At 44.9% G+C, this 21,140-nt stretch overlaps 1 protein-coding gene across 2 annotated transcripts in view; it reads right to left on the bottom strand.

The window, feature by feature from the left end:
* LOC102031844 (glypican-5-like) overlaps positions 1-21,140 on the bottom strand; it is a 350,144-nt gene that overhangs the window by 3,947 nt on the left and 325,057 nt on the right. The gene's annotated exons all lie outside the window — the stretch shown is intronic.

Below are 21,140 nucleotides of genomic sequence, written 5' to 3'. Positions count from 1 at the left end.
CACCCACTGTTGTGCTCCACAAATCTCCTCTGCCTGCCTGGTGGCTACTCACAGACACAGAACACCAGCTATTCTGCATTGCAGGGGCTGGGCTCAGAACCTGATCTTCTCCACAGAAAGCACCTTCAGTTTCACCTGGGCTGGGAACTAGCTCATCCTTTAAAACGTGCAGTTAGGATTGAGTGGATTTGTAACACAGCACAGTGAAACACCCTCCAGGCTGGTGGGTGCTGCAGGAGATTGGATATTGACTTAACAGAACCCCAGAATGGTCTGGGTTGGAAGGGACATTAAAGATCACCTCATTCCACCCCCTGCCATGGGCAGGGACACCCTGCACTAGCCCAGGCTGCCCCAAGCTCCATCCAGCCTGGCATGGGACACCCCCTGGGATGGGGCATCCAGGGATGAGGCATCCACAGCTTCTCTGGGCACCCTGTGCCAGGGCCTCAGCACCCTCTGAGTACAGAACTTCTAGTATCTAACCTAAATCTCTCCTCTTTTCATTTAAAATCACCATCCCTCATCCTTTTCACTGTCTCCCTGTGTAAAGGGTCACTCTCCCCCCACTTTTTTTAAGTCTCCTTTAAGCACTGGAAGGCTTCTCCCTCCAGATGCATTTTGAGGCAATGCCATGTATTCTTATATAAAGAATTGGATTCAGAAGAAAGGAGTAGCCCTTTATTGCAAAAACATGGATTTGGTTTTTTTTATAGGGAGAAAATAATAAATCTTCAGTTATGAAGACATTTCCAAGCCATTTGCAAATATTACTGAGACCATATTGCCCTTAAACCCTCTCATTGGCATTGTGGAGAAAAAACAAACAAACAAACCAAAAGACTATTTCATCTGCTGAAGGGATGACGATTTTATAGCCAATCTGTAAAAGCATACCTGAGTGCTCAGAAAGAACAAATGCCTACCTGGAAGAATTTATAATTAACAATAAATGTTCAGGTCCAAGTTTAAAGGATTTGTGTTACTAATGAATGCAGTGCACATACAAAAGAAAGCAAAAGGCATGGATTTGTAATGCAGATGAAACAGCAGTCCAATCTTAAAATGAAAACTCTGAATCACAGAAGCAAGTTCCTGGCAGAAACTGGAAAGATGGAAAGTGTTCCAGAAATGTAAATGCAATCTGAGATCATTGTCTGCATGTCAGTAGTTCTGAACAACCATCAATAAATTCACTTGATACTAAAAATGAGCTATTGTATTGGGAAAGCACACATTGTTCTTTTGCCAGAATAAACTGTGAAAGAAATGCAATGCATTCCACCATTTTACTATAATATCAACATTAATCCCAGAGGAATGTGTGATTCCTACACCTGACTCAAGAGGGACTGCAGAGAAAGGACAGCAGCTGGCAAGGCATACTTTGGGAAAAGGGTATTCTGACATTGTGCTTGAAATTCCTTGTGGCAAAGTGCAGGCAGGGCTCCTCTGTGATTGCAACTTGCAGTGGAGCTCACAGAAAGGAGGGGGAGAAAAAGCATGCTCAAAGTGTTTAGAAAATATCAGTATTCTGAGGACATTTAAAGAAAAATGGACAACCTTCAGACTGTCATTAAAGTAAATTAAGAATAAATCATGGAAATAGGTGTGTTCTGACACTGCCTCGAGTCCTTTCCATCACTGTCACTCTCCTTTGCAACTGCACTAAAGGCACTATTTCTCTGCTGCCTCTTATATCATCCCAGCCTGCTGACTTCAGCTCTCTGGGGCCAGCTGATTAAATTAAGACCTCACTCAGGTAAATCCATTCCCCTCTTTCAGCTGGCCATGTCCAGCATTGTAACTTGATTGGCGTCTATAAATCGGGCAGACTGAAATGTATTAATTCGTTTATTTTCTTACTATTGACTTTAACAAAAATCTAGGCTAAGATTTAATGCTATCAGAGAGACTGTTGGTTTTTAAAAGCTTTCCTCTCAGTCACTGCTTAATGCACTACATAACAAGCATTAAATAATACATTAGAAAATTCTGCCTTTATCCTTTCCATGGGAAGGACTCCATTCTGAATTCTCTCTCTGTCTTCACAGCAGAGGATCTTCCGATGCTATTCATGGCCAATTCTAATTTGGGATCTAATTGTGCAAAATTGGCATTTTATTTATAATGCTCTGTTTTCTCCTTTCTTAAAAATAAATAAAAATAGCTTAACTTTCAATGCAGTTCAAAATCTTTTTCAATCCTCTATTTGGTTTTTTAAGGCACAAATTTCAGCAGTATAAAGATTTCCCATTTTATTCCAGTTTCCTCAGAGTTCCTGTTGCTTACTCACTCCACGATTTTGGCTGAGAGACTCTGAGTTAAATGAGTTTTTCCTCTTAAATCTTTTCCTCTGAGTCAGAAATGGTTATGTTCAGTCTACTACTGACATTCAAAAGGCAAAAAGTACTGATCATGCTAGGAAAGAAAAAAGTGTTAGTGTGAAGACTAGCACAGAAATGAAACTTCAGTCTCAACAGAGCAAACCCCAGATGTTCAGCACCCATGAATTCAGCCCCCGGAGTATGACTTCATGAAACCAACCCACCAAACCCCACAGCTTTGGTTTGTTCTCCTGTTTACCTTCTGAGTTTTAAAGGCTTTCTGGTTGCCCACCAGAAGCTTTCTCCATTGCTAGAAACTTCCTTCCACCATCAGTCCCTCTCTGCATTCCAGAAAGGGAGTGGTTGACCTCTCTGCAGGCTCCAGCTCCCCTCAGCCTGACAAGGGGCTGGCCGTGGGAGCCTGGCACATGGATTTGTTCTGTGCTGTTTATTGTCACTGCACCATGGTGCTGATACAGCCTCTGCAGGGGTGCCTGTGCTGTTCCCTCATCCAGCTCGCAGTGAGGATATTCAAATCCTGCCAAATAGGGTGCTTAGTGAAGGCAGCTCAGTGCCAGAGCAGCCTTTCTGAGCAGCCCTTTGGGACTCCTGCCCAGGACAGGGTCTGCTGGGGTCACTGGAGATGGCTCACAGCTCCTCCAGCCCTGTGATTACAGCTCAGTTAGTCCAGGGGATTGAGTCCACTTCCTCAGCTGAACCCATCTCTGTTAACTGTGCTGAACTCACATCTTGACAATATAAACAAAACACAGAATGAAAATGACTTGACCTTGCTGTTGAGTGTTCAGGATTACCTTCCCCTCCGAGCTGTAACCACAGATTGCTGCCCAGGAATGCACGCGCTGCTCTGACAGCACCAAGCTACTCATAAATACCTCTGTGGATCAATGCTATTCCTCAGAGAGACCAGCTCAGGATGGCAGGAGAACCAAAACTGCCACTGACAGCTAATTTAGGAACAGGAAACCTCCCTTTCAGTGAGGGCTGATTATGCTTTTCAAATACATTGAGTGAGTACAACTGAATCAGAGGCAGTAAAGATTCTGGGGCAAAACAATGCCATTATAATATTTTTTGTAATATTTTATTACCAGGTCATCAGACAGAAGTTCAAGTCATATTGACACCAAGCTGTCAGCTCCCCCTTCCTAGGCCAAATCATTTTCAGTTTGCTACTGCTAGGGATTATCAAAGACATAACTATTTACTGATGTTCTTGCATGCTATTGCTCTCTAGTGAGTGATATCATCAGGGTCTGCTTTAATCTGTTCATTTTTCCTACTGTCCTGCCAAGGGATGAGCAAGTTCAGCTACTTAACAGAAACCTCCTTCCATTTTTGTCCTTCTCTTGATCTGATTTGAGCTGAGTCCTTTCTCTGTGATAGTAAATGATGACCTCTGCTCGTCAGGCACTGCACTCGTGACTGCCAACAGCCTGCGTGCCTCTAAGGCTGCAGATCCTCTCACCAGACAGGGGTACAGCTATGAGAGGGAAGGCAGAATAAAAACAAACAGAGAGATTTGCCAGACCAGTCCTGGAAATGTTAATTACAGCAGCCTGGCTTCTAATGGAGTGGAGCACTGGCAGCAGAGAATCCATTCTCATCAATCCACCACGGGGATTATGGACACGTTTCCATCAGTTTAACCTGGAGCTGCTGGAGGGAACCTTCAACCCAGCTATCTGGGGAGACAAAAGAAGCAGAGAGTGTTTATTTCTGCTCTCCCCACGTTAATTACATCAAGTCAGACCATATCCAGACTCTTCTTTTCTTGTCCATTTCTTTCCAGACGTCCATGCAAACACTGTGCTTTGAAAACCCAGACTGTCAGCATCTACGATAGCAAATTAATGCCTTGGTCTTGAATGCCTCCTCATGGGTGCAGTGACACCATTGTACAGCTCTGAGGTGAACTGGGCAGCACCTGCAGTTACTCTCCACGTTGGAGCTCAGTTGCTTGATAAATTTCCCTTCGATCACAGGCTTGGGTTTGGCTGACAGCTTCATAAGAAATTAAAGCTAGGTGCAACTTGGTGGAACAGACTCTTAAATTACAGTAGATGCTGCAGTGTTATTATTAGCTTTTTATCACCTCGGGTAGCAAAAGCTGAAATTACTTTTACATATTCAAAGGAAGAAGCTCTGAAATTGCAAAACAATGCTGTCGCCATAAAACGTACCAACAATTTCCAAATAATCCATTATCTTGACATTAAGACCAGCAGTAATTATTTCCAGTTACAGCTGCAGCAGACAAATGGAAACAGGAATGTTGTGGAAACGGGAATGTGAGAACTCCTAAAGTATGATAACTCGTGATGCAATTCTCCAGATTCTGGAGCCTGTTATTTTGGTCTGTATAATACCAGTCAGTAAAAGGTGGGTGTAGTGTATGCTTTGTGGAGCCAGAAGAAGGGAGCGATGAACAGCTCTGTGTGTACTGTTCTACCATTTTCTATTTCAGCCTGAGAACGTGGTGTCCAGAGAAGCCTTTTCCCCACATACCTTTTAATGGAAACCTGTTGTTAGGAGGAAAAAAGAAATCTTTATTCAGAAAAAGAAAGAACTCCAGGAGTTTTAAGTGCATAGACCACTCTCCCCACTGAATTCCTGAGTGGCATTAGGCTCAGGCCAGCCTTTCCAGAAGACCTATGGGACAAGATTATGGGGGTAAGCTGATGTGTCCCAGTTCGATTCTGAGATATTTCCATTTCTCTTTTTAAGAACTTTCTCTTTTTTAAAAGAATGAGTGGATAATCATAAATTGGGACCAGGATTATCTATTTCCACGTTTTAGTTCTATATTAAGCTCTATGTGGTCTTTGGCAGATTGCCATTCCCTGTGGACCAGTGAGAGAGCTACTTCACTTCCTGCACATTTTGCACATTCTGGATGCAAATTCTTCTGTCTGAGAGCCATACCCACTCTCTGAAAGAAATAACACTGGCTGGAACTTTCAAGAACTAATTCAAATGCAATAAAGAAAAGGCAGAACAGCCATGAGACAGTTTGAGATGTCAGGTGCCTGGAAGCCACACTTACATGAAATGGCAGCTCCTTCCCCTTTTCCCAAGCACTCTTAAGTCCATGCACATCTGAGTGCAATGTACACGTGCACAGAGAGAGCAGGACATTATCTCAGCTGTCCTGCTCTAAGGAAACATGGCACTGTATGTGTTTGGCTTCTGATACACAGTGGCCATAGCAAACCCTGCAGGATTTTCAGGAGCCACAATACAACTGTATTGGTTCTGGGTTTAAAAGTAAACCTGCACGTAGAACTGCTCTTGCCATGGTAAATGTCAAGCAGGAACAATCCATCTTTTTCTTGGGAAGAAATAATCCAACCTAACAAACCCCGTGTGATTCAGCAGTACTTCCATTAATCAATCAGTCATTTGCAAGAAAAGGTTCTGTCATGTTGTTTATATTAATATGGGACGTATTCAAATGCAGACAAGCTGAAAGTGTAAGCCTAAAACATGCCAAACATATTTTACATTTCCTGGCAACATCTGTTTTTAGTCTAGTCCTAGGCACATGTTTGTGGTTGCATGTTTATGCTTGTTTAGTTTGCCAGATACCTCGTATGTAGTGTAGCACAGCTGACATGATATCCTGAAACACAGCATGGAAGTATCTGTAAAACATGATGTTCCCAGTAAATCTGTGGAACATTTGTTGTAACTTTCTTGTAATAAAAGAAACAACTCAAAAGCCCTGTGACAGCCTTCTGCCTTCACTGTATGGTGCAATTAATTAGCTAAGTTTGGAAATTGTGTACATGCCTGAGTGGTGCTATCAGGGAGACTGAGAGCGCTCCTGATCCCGCATGCCTCACATGTCCAAACTCCTATTAAACTTAATGGCAGTTTGGGGGGATGCAGGATTATGGGTAAAGATGAATGTGAGCTCCAGACTTCAAAGATTAGGTCCCCCTGCCAGTCTGGAGTGTGCAAGTGATCAGCACGCCAAGTGCTGAAGGCATCTGCTAAATATCACGCCACAGCTCAAAGCTGTAATTAAGAAAAATATAAACTGGCTCGAGGAAGAAAAATATTAGTAATAATTGAAAATGCTTTGGCTCTTGCTTTTGTCCTGATGATCTCATTAGTTTTGGTTACAGAAACAGTTCTCACACTGCCTGACGTGGGGCATGCTTTGTTTGTGCTCTCCTTCTACCCACATCTTTCCCAGTTAACTTTTATTGCTCAATACAAAGGTCAAATTGAAGGCTTAATTAAATTGTATGTGGGGAAACGATAAACTTATTTTGGAAGGGAGTACAAAAATATTTAAAGCCATCCCAATTGCTCTCCCCCAGACACTCCTTAATTTCTTGTGAAGAAAAGGAGCATGTGTTATTGGCACTCTTTCCCTTAAGGAGAAACTGCATCTTTTCTGGCTTCAGAATTTACATTTTACGAATATCCCACCTTTTCATAATCTGCTAATCTGCTAATTGTATGTGCAATTGACATTTGCAATGAGGATTTTAATTTAGCTCTGCTGCTATAAACACAGAGAGCTCCATTTTGTAACAGGCCTGTATATGATCTTACACTTCAGCAGTGTAAGTTCAACTTACAGCCAGGATTGAAAGTTCCCTTAAACTTTGCTTAACTTTAAACAGAACTTGGAGCACCAAGATAAATACTATTACCCACCTGCTTAAGTTAGGCATGCCTCTCAGGTCTAGAACTGAAAAGTAATTCTGAAAACACTGGCAGGTCTACCTAAGCAGCATTTACAGTTTCTTCATGCCATAAGAAGACAACCACAGAGCTTGAGAGTAAGGTCAGGTCTGAGCAGGCTACAACCTGTGTGCAGCAAGGCCAATCCCAAGGAATTTCAGGCTTCCTTGTGCCAGGCTGCTGCCCGAGCTGTGTTCATGCACCAGTGAGGTTCTCAACACTCCCAGTCAGCTGTTGCCCAGCCCTGGGGGCAGAAGGATTCTCTGGACCCTTCTCCATCTCCAACAGCGCTCCATGGTTTGTGTTGTGCAGCTGGCTGCACACAGAGCCCGGGGAGCTGTGCTGGAGGTGGAGATGCTCTGCAGGTCTGCTCTCCTCAGCCAGACCCTGCCAGCCTGTGGGAGCACACCGAGTGCAGGGGAGCAGAGACAGATGGCACCAGGGCTCAGAGCCTCCTGTGGGGGATTTACAAGGGGTGCTTGCACCCAGGTCTCTCCTGCACTGTCCAGGCAGAGGAGTTGTGCAGGGAGGGACATCTCAGCCTGAAGCAGGCTCTGCCTGGATACCTGGGTCTGCCCTGGAAGCAAACTGGCCCAAAATACACTGGAAAGAAGTAATCAATTAACTAACAGGTGTCAGCCCAAAGAGAAGCGACAATAGGAACTGCTCTGTGCCCCTCCCCAAGGGGATGGCAGCGAGGGGCAGGAGCATGCACTGCTCTCTGCTCAGGAAGCCATCCTCTCACGTTTTAGCAGAAGCAGATCCCATATCCCCAAGGAATGAGCAGGAGAACATCAGCTCCTGCAGAACTCCTGTCCCACCAAGGGCTGGGACTCAGGGCAGAGCCCTTTTAGCTCAGCAGCCTTTAAAGAGAGGCAGGGAGAATTCAACACAGGCACTGCAGGCAGCTCGGCAAAACCCCGAGTGCATGGCCTCAACTCACAGCAACTCCAGCATGGCAGCCACAGGAAAACAATCACAAGCATCTCTAAAAGATATCTGAAAGGGTCTTTTCACCCTGCAAGCAGGCTGCTCTCATCATTCATTAAAAGCCAGTCAAATTCCTCCACTTATTCCCATTGCTCCCTTAGAAACTTGGGCAGATACAATTCCTGCTTTAAGATTCTAAGGCCCCACATGACAAGAGAGAGGGTTTAAAATGCTTCCTGTATTTCTGTCCTTTTTGAGCAGCCACAGAACCTTATACTAAAGATCTCTTAAAGAGGTTTAAATAATAATAATAATTGATGTTTAATTACAGAATAAACATTGAAATCACCTCAATCTACATAGCATCTGATTGCTTTTTATCTAGATGATAAAAAGGATTAGTTGTAATGCCAAACAATACTTCTAGTCCTTATATCAATCAGTAGGAATTTTTATTTAATTGAATCTTTCCAGTATTTCATTTCACTCAGAACTGAAATCAAAAGAAACCTTGGCAAGATATTATCCTGGATTAATCATCTGAGCCTGAAACATCAGGAGCAGTACAGAAAACCATCCTGGCATTAGGCTTGCTTCAGCTCTGGTATGGGGAGCTTTAATTAGGCTTTTCTCCTGCTCTAGACTGGCAACTCTGCAGCACATCCTCTATTTCACATTGCTGGTTTATGCAGCCAGCCCAGCTCCATCACAGCTGACAGTTATTGACAGGGATGATGATTAGAGCCATCACTCTGCTGAGGAGCTGCAGCAGCAAGAACATGTTTCATGTGAAAATACCAAAGGGCTTAAAAGCATTATCTTATTAGTAGCATGCAGTGAAACTGATGAACCCTTATCACAGTCAGCAGGATGATGAATACCCAAATCAACACAAACGGAAAGGAGATATACAACCAGAGTAAAGAATAAACTTTTCTAATAGAAACTCTTACAAAATGAAGCCCCATCCATTAGGGCATGCATAAGGCTATGTTCTGCCAGTGTTCAGGCTGTGGGGCAAATTAAAGGAAGGAAATTCTTGTTTGGAGCTGGCAATGATCCCTTTCCCTGCTCTGTTTTTGTAAGGATGTGAACTGCTCCCTCAATTTTCATGGAGTCACCTACAGCAAAAGCACCAGACTGAGCTGAACAAGTCTGCCAACTCTGGTACACAGCAGACTGAGGGCTACAAATCATCCCCTTTTTTGGGTAACAACACTGCTTAACTTCACCTTGGCCAGGGTTCTCTCACTTGGCCAAAAGGAAAAAACATCACTGCCATTAGCCCTCATGGGCTGAACCCCCCTCGAGGCATTGTCTCCATCATGAGAATGCTTAAAAACACCATTTTGAGAGGGATAAACCCTGCACAGGAACCCCAAGGTCTGGCTTCTCTCTGCACTGATGGGCTCAAGCCTGACCGCCCAGGTGACACCGGTGACAAAGGCCAAGGTCCTGCTGCAGGCACCTGTGCAGGATCCAGGGGATCATGGCAAGGTCCTGCTGCAGGCACCAGTGCAGGATCCAGGGGATCACAGCAAGGTCCTGCTGCAGGCACCAGTGCAGGATCCAGGGGATCACACCAAGGTCCTGCTGCAGGCACCAGTGCAGGACCCAGGGGATCATGGCAAGGTCCTGCTGCAGGCACCAGTGCAGGATCCAGGGGATCACACCAAGGTCCTGCTGCAGGCACCAGTGCAGGATCCAGGGGATCACAGCAAGGTCCTGCTGCAGGCACCTGTGCAGGATCCAGGGGATCACAGCAAGGTCCTGCTGCAGGCACCTGTGCATGGATCCAGGGGATCATGGCAAGGTCCTGCTGCAGGCACCAGTGCAGGATCCAGGGGATCACAGCAAGGTCCTGCTGCAGGCACCAGTGCAGGATCCAGGGGATCACACCAAGGTCCTGCTGCAGGCACCAGTGCAGGACCCAGGGGATCATGGCAAGGTCCTGCTGCAGGCACCAGTGCAGGATCCAGGGGATCACACCAAGGTCCTGCTGCAGGCACCAGTGCAGGATCCAGGGGATCACACCAAGGTCCTGCTGCAGGCACCAGTGCAGAATCCAGGGGATCACAGCAAGGTCCTGCTGCAGGCACCTGTGCAGGATCCAGGGGATCATGGCAAGGTGCTGGTGAGAAACAGTGCTTGTTTTCAAGGACAAGGAAGCTGGAGAGCATGTAAGCATCAGGGTGTGGCTGGAAGTGTGTGGAGAGCACTGGGGACCCCAGATCAGGGAATTCAGTGGGCTTTGATGAACATGAAGCACAATATTTGCTGCTTCCATGCCCAGAACTGGCATGAACATACACAGAACACTTCTCAGGTGACTGAGCAGGCAGCTTCACCTCTGTGTGTTTCCAGCCAGCCAAGGAAGCTTTGCAAGGCCCTCAGCCTCTCTGAGATGTATCAGTTAAATATTTTCTTCACTGCCACTTCTTCCTGTCACAGGAGCTCCAATAAAGGAAAAACCCACTGGGAGTTCATGAGGGCTGACACCGTGTGCTGCCATGATCTGTTGGCACTGCTGGGGTCTGTTATGCAAATACACCTCAGTGGACTTTGTACAACATAAATCATGTAAACATCCAGGTAGAGACTCTTCAAAATGCAGATTACTTGCCCAATGTTTGGAGACAATAATTAAGATCTCTGATGTGAATTAAGATCTCTGGGATTGCTGTGCAAGCTGGGCCAGCCTGTGGAGGTCTAGGCCTAGCAAACCTCATTTCACATGCAGATTCCATCTTGGTAAGAAGAAACTTGCAGTCAAAGTTGACTGTGTCATAATCTATAAGCCACATATCACTGACACCACAGGTTATAAGAGATCCTTGAATTTACAGCTGCAGAAGAGCTCCATAAGATCCCATCTGGAATTTAGGTATCCACTTGTTCAGGATTTTGAAGGGTTGTCCTTTTAAATTAAGAATTTGAATTTTACTTTGTGGATGTCTGTATGCCAGACATCCACACATCTCCATGAGGGCAGGTGGCTCATCCTTCTGTGGGGGCAAGGGTTGGAGTTCTCCAGTCTGCTCCTGGCCTTGGCTGAGACCTGAGGCACAACCAGCCCAGACAAACTGGGCTTTGGGCTGGCCCATGAGCTCAGGTCAGCAGTGTGACCCAGCAGGCTGGGCTCTGCTCCTCAGGGCTCCCCCTCAGGAACCAGCTCAGCAGAGTGGTGGTTTAACCCCAGCAGGCACCTGAGTGCCACACAGCTGCTGGCTCAGTCCCCTGTCACCATCTCTGAGGGCAGGAGAATTAAAAAAAAAATCTAAGAAAGTAAACATTACAATAACTGTAATGAAAAGGAGAGAGGAATAAAACCCAAGAGCAGTCAGTGATGCCCTGCACAGTTGCTCACCACCTGCTGGCCATGCCCAGCCTGTCCCCAGTGCCTCCTGGCCAGCTCCTCCCAGTTTGGGTACTGGGAATGTGGCATGGAATCTCCCTTTGGCCAGCTCAGCTCAGGTGTCCTGGCCTGCTCCCTCTGCACTTCCTCGCTGGCAGGGCATGGGAAACAGAAGGCCTTGACTCAGGGTAAGCTCTGCTTAACAACATCAAAACATCAGCGTCTTATCAACATTATTCTCATCCTGAATTCAAAACATAGCACTGTACTAAGATGAAAATTAACCCTATCCCACCTGAAAACTGGATAAACATTTTTTTTCCCCAGATTTTTTTTTCCCAGAGAACACTAAACATCTTAGATTGGGCTCGGTAGGCCCATTCCTGTCATCTGACATCCTACAAAAATCTAGGCCAGGTAATATATCCTTTGCCGGAAAAGAAAAACATCACAGACTGTCTACTTGGGTAAAGAATTTGGAGAAACTAGGTTTTCAGGAATAGTAAACTGAGCATCTGTTGGACTTCATTAAATTCTTATTTAACTTGAGTTGAGATCAGTGAAATTAACCTTTATACCTCAACTGTGTTCTTCCTGCTTGAAGCAGCTGAATCAAAGCAGCTCACCAAGGGCATCCTTCTGCTTTATAACTTCAAAGAACATTTATTCAGAGATAGCATGTGAGGATCACATAACTGGAGCCAGATGATAGAGAAAGCACTGCAAACTGAGGCAGGCAGGAAAAATACCTAATTTAAAGATAGATTAGAGATCTGAAACAAAGGTTCATGAAGACTGGTGTGTTACAAAGCAGAGGTAACAATTTCCCAGAGAGGCAGAGACAGTGCAAGGTGAATGGAAGAGCCTTTCTAACCACTGCTGCTGAGTAGTGCTCCCTGAACCACAAACTATAAAAGGAAAAGGAGCTCAGAAGATGATTTGCAACCATGCAGTTTTCTTTACTGGCCTATGTAGGCTCCTCAGGACATGGACAGTAATTTCTGTGCACCTACAGCAGCCAAGGTTGTGATCTTGACTGGGGCACTCGTGCCCTACTGTCAAATCACAAATAGGAAGACATAAACAATGGTAATTAAAGGGCAGCAAAGAACAACAATGGACATTTTAACATTCAATTAAACCCCAACATTTACTGGGATCCAGAACAGTTACCAAGTTACCAGCCATCCATAAGGTTGCAATCAAACCCTAAACTAGAAACCCCAGAGATCTACAGCCCTCTAGTTACAGATTTATATTAGAACCATTCAGAATAATTAGAAGGGACAGAACTGATCATTTCACTGAATCTTCTCCAACTGACCACGAGTGTATCCAAGTCTGGGATATGCACTGAGACATCCTCCTATCCCTGACCTGATACACTCAAGCACTACAGGCTCCTGACATCTCCAAAGCTGAGAGCAAGTCAAGGAAACAGAAATACTCCTGTGATGTGTCACCCAGCCTCAAGAACCCCTCAGTTCCACCAGGGACATTCCAAAGAGCAGAAGGTATTGTGAGATGGGACCCTGAAACACTCAGAGCATTTATTTCTAGCTCTGGAGTGGGAGAAGGCAGAAGATATGATCTTGTATCTGTTTCTCTGCAGCAAATTGTTGCACCTCACTGAATATCAAAAGGCAGTTTAGTTCTGCCATTGATAGTAAATGAAAAAAATTGCTGTGGACTGACAGTGGTCACGCAGCTCTGTGCACCTTTAATGGAACTAATAACATAGTTCCCTTGTAGAACACCAAACCTTGTTTGTGCCAGGATTACTGCAGTAACATCCCTGAGGAGCAAAACAATTCCTTGGGCTGATGCACAATCTCTTCCCCATGCCACATTTCCACCATCTTCCATTAAAAAATAAGAAGCAAATTGCTTGACTTGTGAGTTACAAGCCTTACATCAATGTGTGTTTGAAAATGGACTGGGAGAAATGCCTGAAGTTTGCTCTGCACTTTACTCTCACTATCCAGTTACACAGGGATGCTTTTTGGTAATAGGTTTTGCTTAAAACTGACACGTCTCAGAGAGAAATAGTTTTACTAAGTGTGGCAGAGCATGGGCAGGCAGGGGAGTGGTGTCCCCACACAGCTCAATCAGGTGTCCCCCTGTTCAGCCAGACAGGAAAAGGAAAGGCAGAGGATGGTGGGATGGGGCACACAGTGACAAACAGGAGAGCAAAGCCTCCAATTGCACTGGCACTGGCATGGATGTGAAGGGCCACAGGAAAGGGAGACCAGGAGAAATGTGATAAATGGTTCAGGGTGAGAGAGGACACTCAAAAACTGAGGTATGAAATGCCTTCTCTGCCCTGGCTTTGCTAACAAGGTGATTGCTCAGGTTCCCATGGCTCAGTCTGGGGAGGGAAGATCCCAGGGCAGGGGAAAATCAAATTAGGGACTGTGAGTTGGCAGTGGGATGAGGAGCAGCACCAGGGCTATGCAGACAGCTGCCTATGGGGTGCTGTGAAAGGCCTCTTGGTGAAGGTTTTAAAACCCAGATGAGGCACACAGGGATGGGTTTGTCAGAGCTGACTCTGGCCTGGGACACTAATCCATCCTAGAGAAGCTTCTCCATCACTGTTTTCAATCTTCCAACGATCCACTCATTTTGATTAATCTACTCCATGTGAAAAGCAAAGGAAAACAAAGTATTCAATCAGTTGGTGACTAAATTTGTAACTATCTATAAAAACCAAGGGTGAGCATCTTGTAAAAAGAATATACACTGGCAGCTATTGCTGATGAAGTGCTATCGATAGGCATTAAAGCTGCAAATGGCAAGGTGTTGGTAAAGTGAGAGGAATTGCTGCAGAAAGTAAAAAGCCAATCTGTATGATGAACAGAGTGTACATAAAGTACAGCAAATTACCAGACACACGGCCCTGGGAGTACAGAGGCATGGGAGCTGATTAAGAAGTCCTTGTGAAGAAATCTTGAAGGCTGGCCAGTTCCCCCTAAGTCTCTGGCAGGCGCTGCAGCCGCTCAGCAGTGAAAAGAGCACTGTGTGTGATGTGAGCACACGCACTCGTGGATTACAGGGAGATGATGGATGTGCCATACCACAGCAAATGGCTGCTTGGAACTGCCACCCCCTTGCAGAACAATCCTGCTTTTCAAAGCCTCAGGACTCTTGGCTGGAGGCCAGAGAGGGAGGCTGGGAAGGCGCAGGGCTCTCTGTGAGGAATCTGCCGGGCGCGTGGCGGGATGTGCCACCTCAGCCCTGTCACAGACATCGTTTATGAAAATCCTTTCCTTAGGATTTTTCCTCCTGAGAAGCTGAGAGGCCTCAGGAACAAAATGCAACCAATGATTATCTGCTGCTGTGGAATGCAACAGGTGCATCTGTGATTGGTCTCATGTGGTTGTTTCTAATTAATGGCCAATCACAGTCAGCTGGCTCGGACTCTCTGTCCGAAACACAAGCCTTTGTTATTCATTCCTTTCTATTCTTAGCTTAGCCAGCCTTCTGAGAAAACCTTTTCTTCTATTCTTTTAGTATAGTTTTAATGTAATATATATTATACAATAATAAATCAAGCCTTCTGCAACATGGAGTCAGATCCTCATCTCTTCCCTCATCCTGGGACCCCTGTGAACACGGTCACACAGCCCAGTGACACTGCAGCCTCTGCTGCTGGGCTGGGCTTGCTGCACACCTCACCCTGTGCATTGTAACCTGAGAGGGAGATGATGGCCAGAAGTCCTCAGGAGCCCAACAGCTGCTATCTTCTCTAAACCCAGGAGCCTGATTTTTATTTATTTTTTCACTTCCTAGGTTTTCTCAAGACATTCCTTCTTCCTATTTCCTTCTAATTAAATGCAATGGAGCCTTGCTCTTTAACCTGCTAGCTAGAGAAAAAAATGAATGACTTTCTGGTCATTTTAAGAGCCATCAAATTGTTTAGACTGGAGAAGACCTTTAACATCATGAAGTCCAACCTCTAGCCCAGCACTGCCAAGTCCAACACTAAACCCTGTCCCTAAGCACTGGGGCAGGAGCTTGGACTAGATGACCTTTAACAAAGGTCCCTTCCAACTCAAGCTATTCTATGATGTTATGAAAATATGAATTATTTGAGTACTGTTAATAATGGCTTGTGCCAAGGAAAAATTAACTGGACTGAATTTGCTGTAACTGAAAGATGAGCTTGGCTTAGAGTCACAAAAGGACTGATTAAGCTCAGGGTTTGTACTGGAAGACTATTCTCTGCTTTACCAGCTCTCCAGGAAAACTTCAAGGCAGCAAAATCACAAACACGACTAAATTTAGTCTGATTTACCTGTCCATTTGAATATTACCAGTGCTTTAATTCTTCCTGAGATAGTGTGCTTTAAATAAAAGCTGAGTAGGCAGAGGTAGCCTGGTAAAAAATTCATTACTGTCATTTTGCTTACCTATTGAAAAGGAAAGACTCCCCCCAAATTACAAACATAACTGCTTTAATTGGGGATTCTGGGTGTAGCAGCAATGGAAATAATAAAGCATGCATGAGATTATGATTGTTGAACTTTCATTGCTCTAGAGCCAAAAATAATCAGAAATAGGCAATTGCAAACATCAGCCAAATGCTATTCCAAGGGCGTGTCTCAGTCATTTGTCTTGTTTTCAGACCCACCAAGTACCTGCAACTCCCATTAGAATCAAGACCTTGAAATGCATCTCCAGGAAAATCCCCCTGTGGAGCTGTGGCAGGGCCAGGGAGTAGAGCTGAGCAGTTTTCACTGCTGAGCATCCCCAAAGCAGAGCAGCAGCAACAGCTCCAGGAGTGTCCCGCTGCCTCTCACGGGGCACACACAGCAGTAAACGAGCACCTGGGACAGCTTTCCTGGGGAGCTGCCCCAGCACAGCCCATCCCACACCCAGGATCCAGCCCAGATTAACAGCAGCACTTGGGGCAGGTGGAAATGGCAACGTTTCTGCTCCTCCTGTGTGAGTGGAGGAAAAAGGGGATTGTGGAAGAGTGTGGGGGTGGCAGTGGGATAGGAGGGAAGGTGCAGCTGTTTTCTGCACCCTGAGTTGTGTTTTTCTTTTCAAACCTGCACTTGCACATGCAGCTGGGGGGCTCTTCCATTTCTTTACATCCTCCTACATCAAATCTGCCAGCCTGCCCAGCACTGCTCAGCGCTGTGTGTACCAGGAGAGCTGGGTTTGTTCTGGCAGGGCTCTGGGCCACAAAGGTCAAACATCTACAGGTATAATATACTTTTGACTCAGGTATTATTGTGCCCTTATGTAGCCTTTAAAACCACTAAATTAAACCCCTATTTTTTTTCAATAGCTCTGAAGCTGTGCTGCAAGTGTATTATTGTGACTTCTGAAGGAACTGCCTGTAAAATGTGACAGAAAATGAATGCAACTAAACCCAAACAAACCCCTGCCTCACTCCCAGAAACACCACATCTTTTACATCCTGGAATTCTTCAGTAGTTAAAGTCATACTTCAGCTGAATTTCCACTGTTTAGGTAAAATTTATGATGCAACAGCCAAGTAATTTATATTCCTGTTTGTTACGAGATTTCTAAATTCTGCTTTACTACAGATGTCAGCCACTATACTATATTCTATCATTTGCCAGTGAAAGCTTTTCTTTGGAGTTAAGACATTCAGATGAATCACGTTTTCTTTGCATCTTTTTTAAATGAAAGGTTTCCTTGTCTCTGTAATTCCCACTCCCCATCCTCCAGTTTCTGTTCCTCTCACTCTGCAGAGACAGACTGAGATATTTATTCCCTTACTTAACAATGAATAGTACAACATATCAGTGAAAGCCTTTCTGAAATCAATGAGACTTTTTATGGAGTGTGCCACTACTCATTGTGAGCAGGAGTGTTTCAGTTTGGCCTGAAGAAAGCCCCAAGATGACATAAGCTGGAATGAATAGAGTTACTCAGCACTACAATACACGTGTCAAAGAGACCTGGGCAGATGGAAAACCATTTCAGCAGCTGCCAAGTGCTCTGACCCCCTAGAGCAGGTAACAAGAGACCCTGGCAGTTCTTAAATCAAAGCATGACTGTCTTGACAGTAATTTCAGAATAATCAATGGAAGAAGTAACTTTTTGCATTCCTAAAAAGTCTTTAGTTCAAGTCTTAACAGATATTACAAACAGCAAGTATGGCAGCACTCCTGGGAAGTATCATTCCCATTTTTCAGATGAAATAACAGACATGAAGAGGCTAAAATGATCCAGGTGGTGTCACAGCAGAAACCTGCAATGGCCTTCAGAGTCAGCACTATACTTCCATCTTCAGTCCAGAAACCAGTGCAGCCAAATGTCATTTCATTCCAAATGTGGCTATTTACTAAAAGCTAATTTACTGTGAGTCCAGATCAAAATCAAACTGTAGGTGGTGATACGCTGGTTTTCCAGCCTGTATCTCACATGTAGCTCATGGTTCTTAGCCCACAATATCTGATGGGGGATTGGATTGTCTTTGTTCTGTTTGTACAGTCTGATCTCACACCAGGGCTCCAGGAATATCTGGATCATTCATTTATTGTAATTAGCTAGGGTGTACCAAAACTGAACGCCTGTCCTTGCTAAAAACAGGATGGGCATCAGAAATAAAAAATGTGGAATGCAAAATAAACAGTAATAATCAGATGTGATGACAGAAGTACACAACATCTGCTGCTCTTGTGAGGTGCTGGGAAGTCCAAGCTGGAAGTATCAAAGCAGAGTTACAGTGGAGAAAGCTGTCAGCAAACAGACATGAAACAGTGCAAGATGAAATAGCCTTCCCCGAATTATGCACTCTGTGGCAAATTTCACATGTGATGTGATACAGGTTATCACATGTGATACACTGAAGGTTCAGTAAGTTCAGTATTTCTGTGTGTGGGTGTGTGATTTGGAGGTTTTTAATACTTCCTACAGTGCAAGTGAATGGTACCAGGTTCCTGAAGCACAATTTGATAGACTACAAACATCCATTTAATTCAGACATTCTCAGCACCTGTGAGAAGTTACAAAGCCATCCAACCTACCTCTAAAAAATAAAGGTATCCAATAACAACATATGCCTCAGCATCTGGAGATCACCACGCAGCACACACATCAAACCTTGCTTGCACAGGCTGAGACAGGCAGGAGTTTGCTTTTCATCTCACCTGCTCCACTGTTAGATTGTTATCCTGGAAATACACTGAATGATTATGGAAAAGGAACTTCATGCCTGACCAAGTACACAATGCCATTAACATTTTAAGCCACTCTGTACATGTCTAATCTTCCTGCTGTCTTCATCTTTGTCCCTGTTCCTGTGGTGACCAATATTTATTTACCTGTGTCTCAGTTTGAGACACTTGCCCCAAGTTTCTGGAAGGAAGTGAAGATTCTTCCTTCAGGTATCTCTAAGCAATTTCCTTTTCCTCTAACATTTCTGGCTTTCTGCACATCCTGATTGCTTCCCCTAGTCAAAGTGCTATTTCTCCAGTTTGCTCCAAACGTTTTTGTGTTCCCTGTGTGCTGAAGGGAACAGCACAAGTTCTCTGGCAGGGAGGGCACAGCTGACACTGTCACTGTCACGCCTGTGTAGGAACAGAGCTCAGCCTTTTTCTGGGCTGGGGATCTGTGCAGGGAGCTCTGCTGGAGGGCAGAGCTGTCCTGGCACAAAGGGACATTGCAATAGGACACGAAATGAACAACATGCACATGCTGAAATGTCCAAGGTAAAAAGAAAAAGTTTATTTCCAAACTCCAATATTTATAGACCTTGAAAAGTGACCGTGGATTGGAGGACGAAATTGCCACCTCTCCAGCCACACTGGCCAAACCAACAGTCCATCAAATTTCTCCTCCTCCAGAAAGGAATGCAAAACAATCATTATTTATATGAAAAGTGCATGAGAAACTGCATTACAAAAATGTAAACATAAAAGGCTTAGAAGAACTTAGAAGAACAGGTGACCTTCATGGACTGCTGGCATGTAAAACCTTTACACCTGCCCTGCCTCAGAACAGGAGAGAACACTGATTAATGCACAAAAATATTGAGTATCATCTGCTCTGAAAGACCAAAGATGGTTTGGCTTTAGAGGGAGCAGCCCCAAAGCTCCCATCCACATCCCCTCTCTGGAAGGGCATGGAATGGCCTGGCCCATGCCCACACACTGCAGGGGGACTGCCATCCTGCACAGCCACAGGCTCCTTCAGGCACCAAGCAGCACTGGAAGGGACAGAATCCATTTGTACACGTAGAAATGCAGCATTAGGAATGTGCAGGAGCACGCAGGGCAGTCATTTCAATTTTACTTGTTTATGTACCTCTTGTAAAGATAATCATTTATGGTCATTATAAAGCAGCTCCAATGTAAATCAAGTGAACAAAGCAGAGCATTGCTGCTGCCTGCTTTGCTCAGGTTATCTGGCAGCTGGCTCTGTCAGCACTGCCCAGGTTATCAGTCACCCACAAAGCAGGTGGGGGTGAAGGAGAGGTGGGTGCCAACTGAGGCTGAGTATGGAGAGTGAGGGGTTTCTCCTCCCTCTCTGTGCAGGAGGCAGAGTGGGGCTGCTCCTGTGATGCCTTAGGAGTTCAGCTTTTATATTTTTCATAGATTTGTAATCCTGCAGTTCTTCAGTGTGCAACCCTAAAGCTCCATAGCCTGCCAGCTGCTGTTCTCCCATTGTATTCTGACACAACAATTCCTCTCCAGGCCTGGGAGCCAAGGACACCCCACTGCCTCAGGCCCCAAAAAGTACAAACAAAAGTGAATTGGGGGCAGCAAACTGGGGGTAAATGACTTCATTAGCTGAAGCTGCAATTGGAGAATTAACCCCTGATATGCAAATAGACCAAAATTATATCCGTCTGAAAAGCTGGTGCCCATTGTCCATCTTGGGTGTAGCCTCTTGGGGAGGCTTCATCTGCCCTTAATGAAGGCCCTTCATTAAATACATCTGCTTTTGTCCTTTCCATTTTGTCTGGCCTCTGTTTCTAGGTAAGCCCAACATAGGCACCAGTTTTGTGCTTCTTTGCACTCTGAAAGCAAAGGAATTACAGAACTTGATGTGATACCAACCCCATCCCTTGACAATCTTCTCATTATTCCCTCCTAGGTGACTTCATTCAGTGACAAAGTGGCAAACCAAAGAGAGAGGAAAACGTGGGGAGCAATGCCTAAATCAAAAGAAAGGCTGCATGGAAAAATCTTCCCCTTGAGACTTCTGGCATCTCAAAATACGAATTACTTATTTTTACTGGAGAGCTGCCTGGAATAATCTGGGGAGAAATAAGGGCCTGTGACTTGCTCCAAGTTAAAAATATTGTTGAGAGGAAAGCTGAGGGCACTTTTTGCTTGTACCCAGCCACTTTTCTATGCAGTCTGATAGGTATCACATTGCGTTATGCATGAGCACAAAAGAGAGCACAGAGGAGCCTGCTCCTGTAACAGAACCTCAAAAATAAAAGAGATTTGAAAGGAGATTTTTCCCCCTCTTGAAGAAGTCACTTATCAGCTCCAAAGAGTCCCTGTGGGGAAATAAACCTTCTGAATCCTCCAGTAAAAAGCTCCAATGCATTTAATCCTTCTTGAAATATAACCTAGGGTGCCAAGCAGGAAAAGAACAGGGATAATGGGGAGGAGAAGTGCAGACACCAAAATATCCCTGACAACACCCTGGGCTGTGCCCCAGAGTGAGGAGCTGTCCCCCTGACAAACCTTGGTGGGCTTCAGTTTCCTATGGGAATGTGGCAGAAAATCCTCAAACCAACCATATTTAGAACCTCTATTGCTAATTCATCTCTATCAGAAATACAATTTTCATCTTGGTCTGGCTCAGAAATGATCACA

This window comes from Geospiza fortis, unplaced genomic scaffold (assembly GCF_000277835.1).
Source record: "Geospiza fortis unplaced genomic scaffold, GeoFor_1.0 scaffold101, whole genome shotgun sequence".
NCBI lineage: Eukaryota > Metazoa > Chordata > Aves > Passeriformes > Thraupidae > Geospiza > Geospiza fortis.
This window is presented reverse-complemented; position numbering and strand designations above follow the sequence as displayed.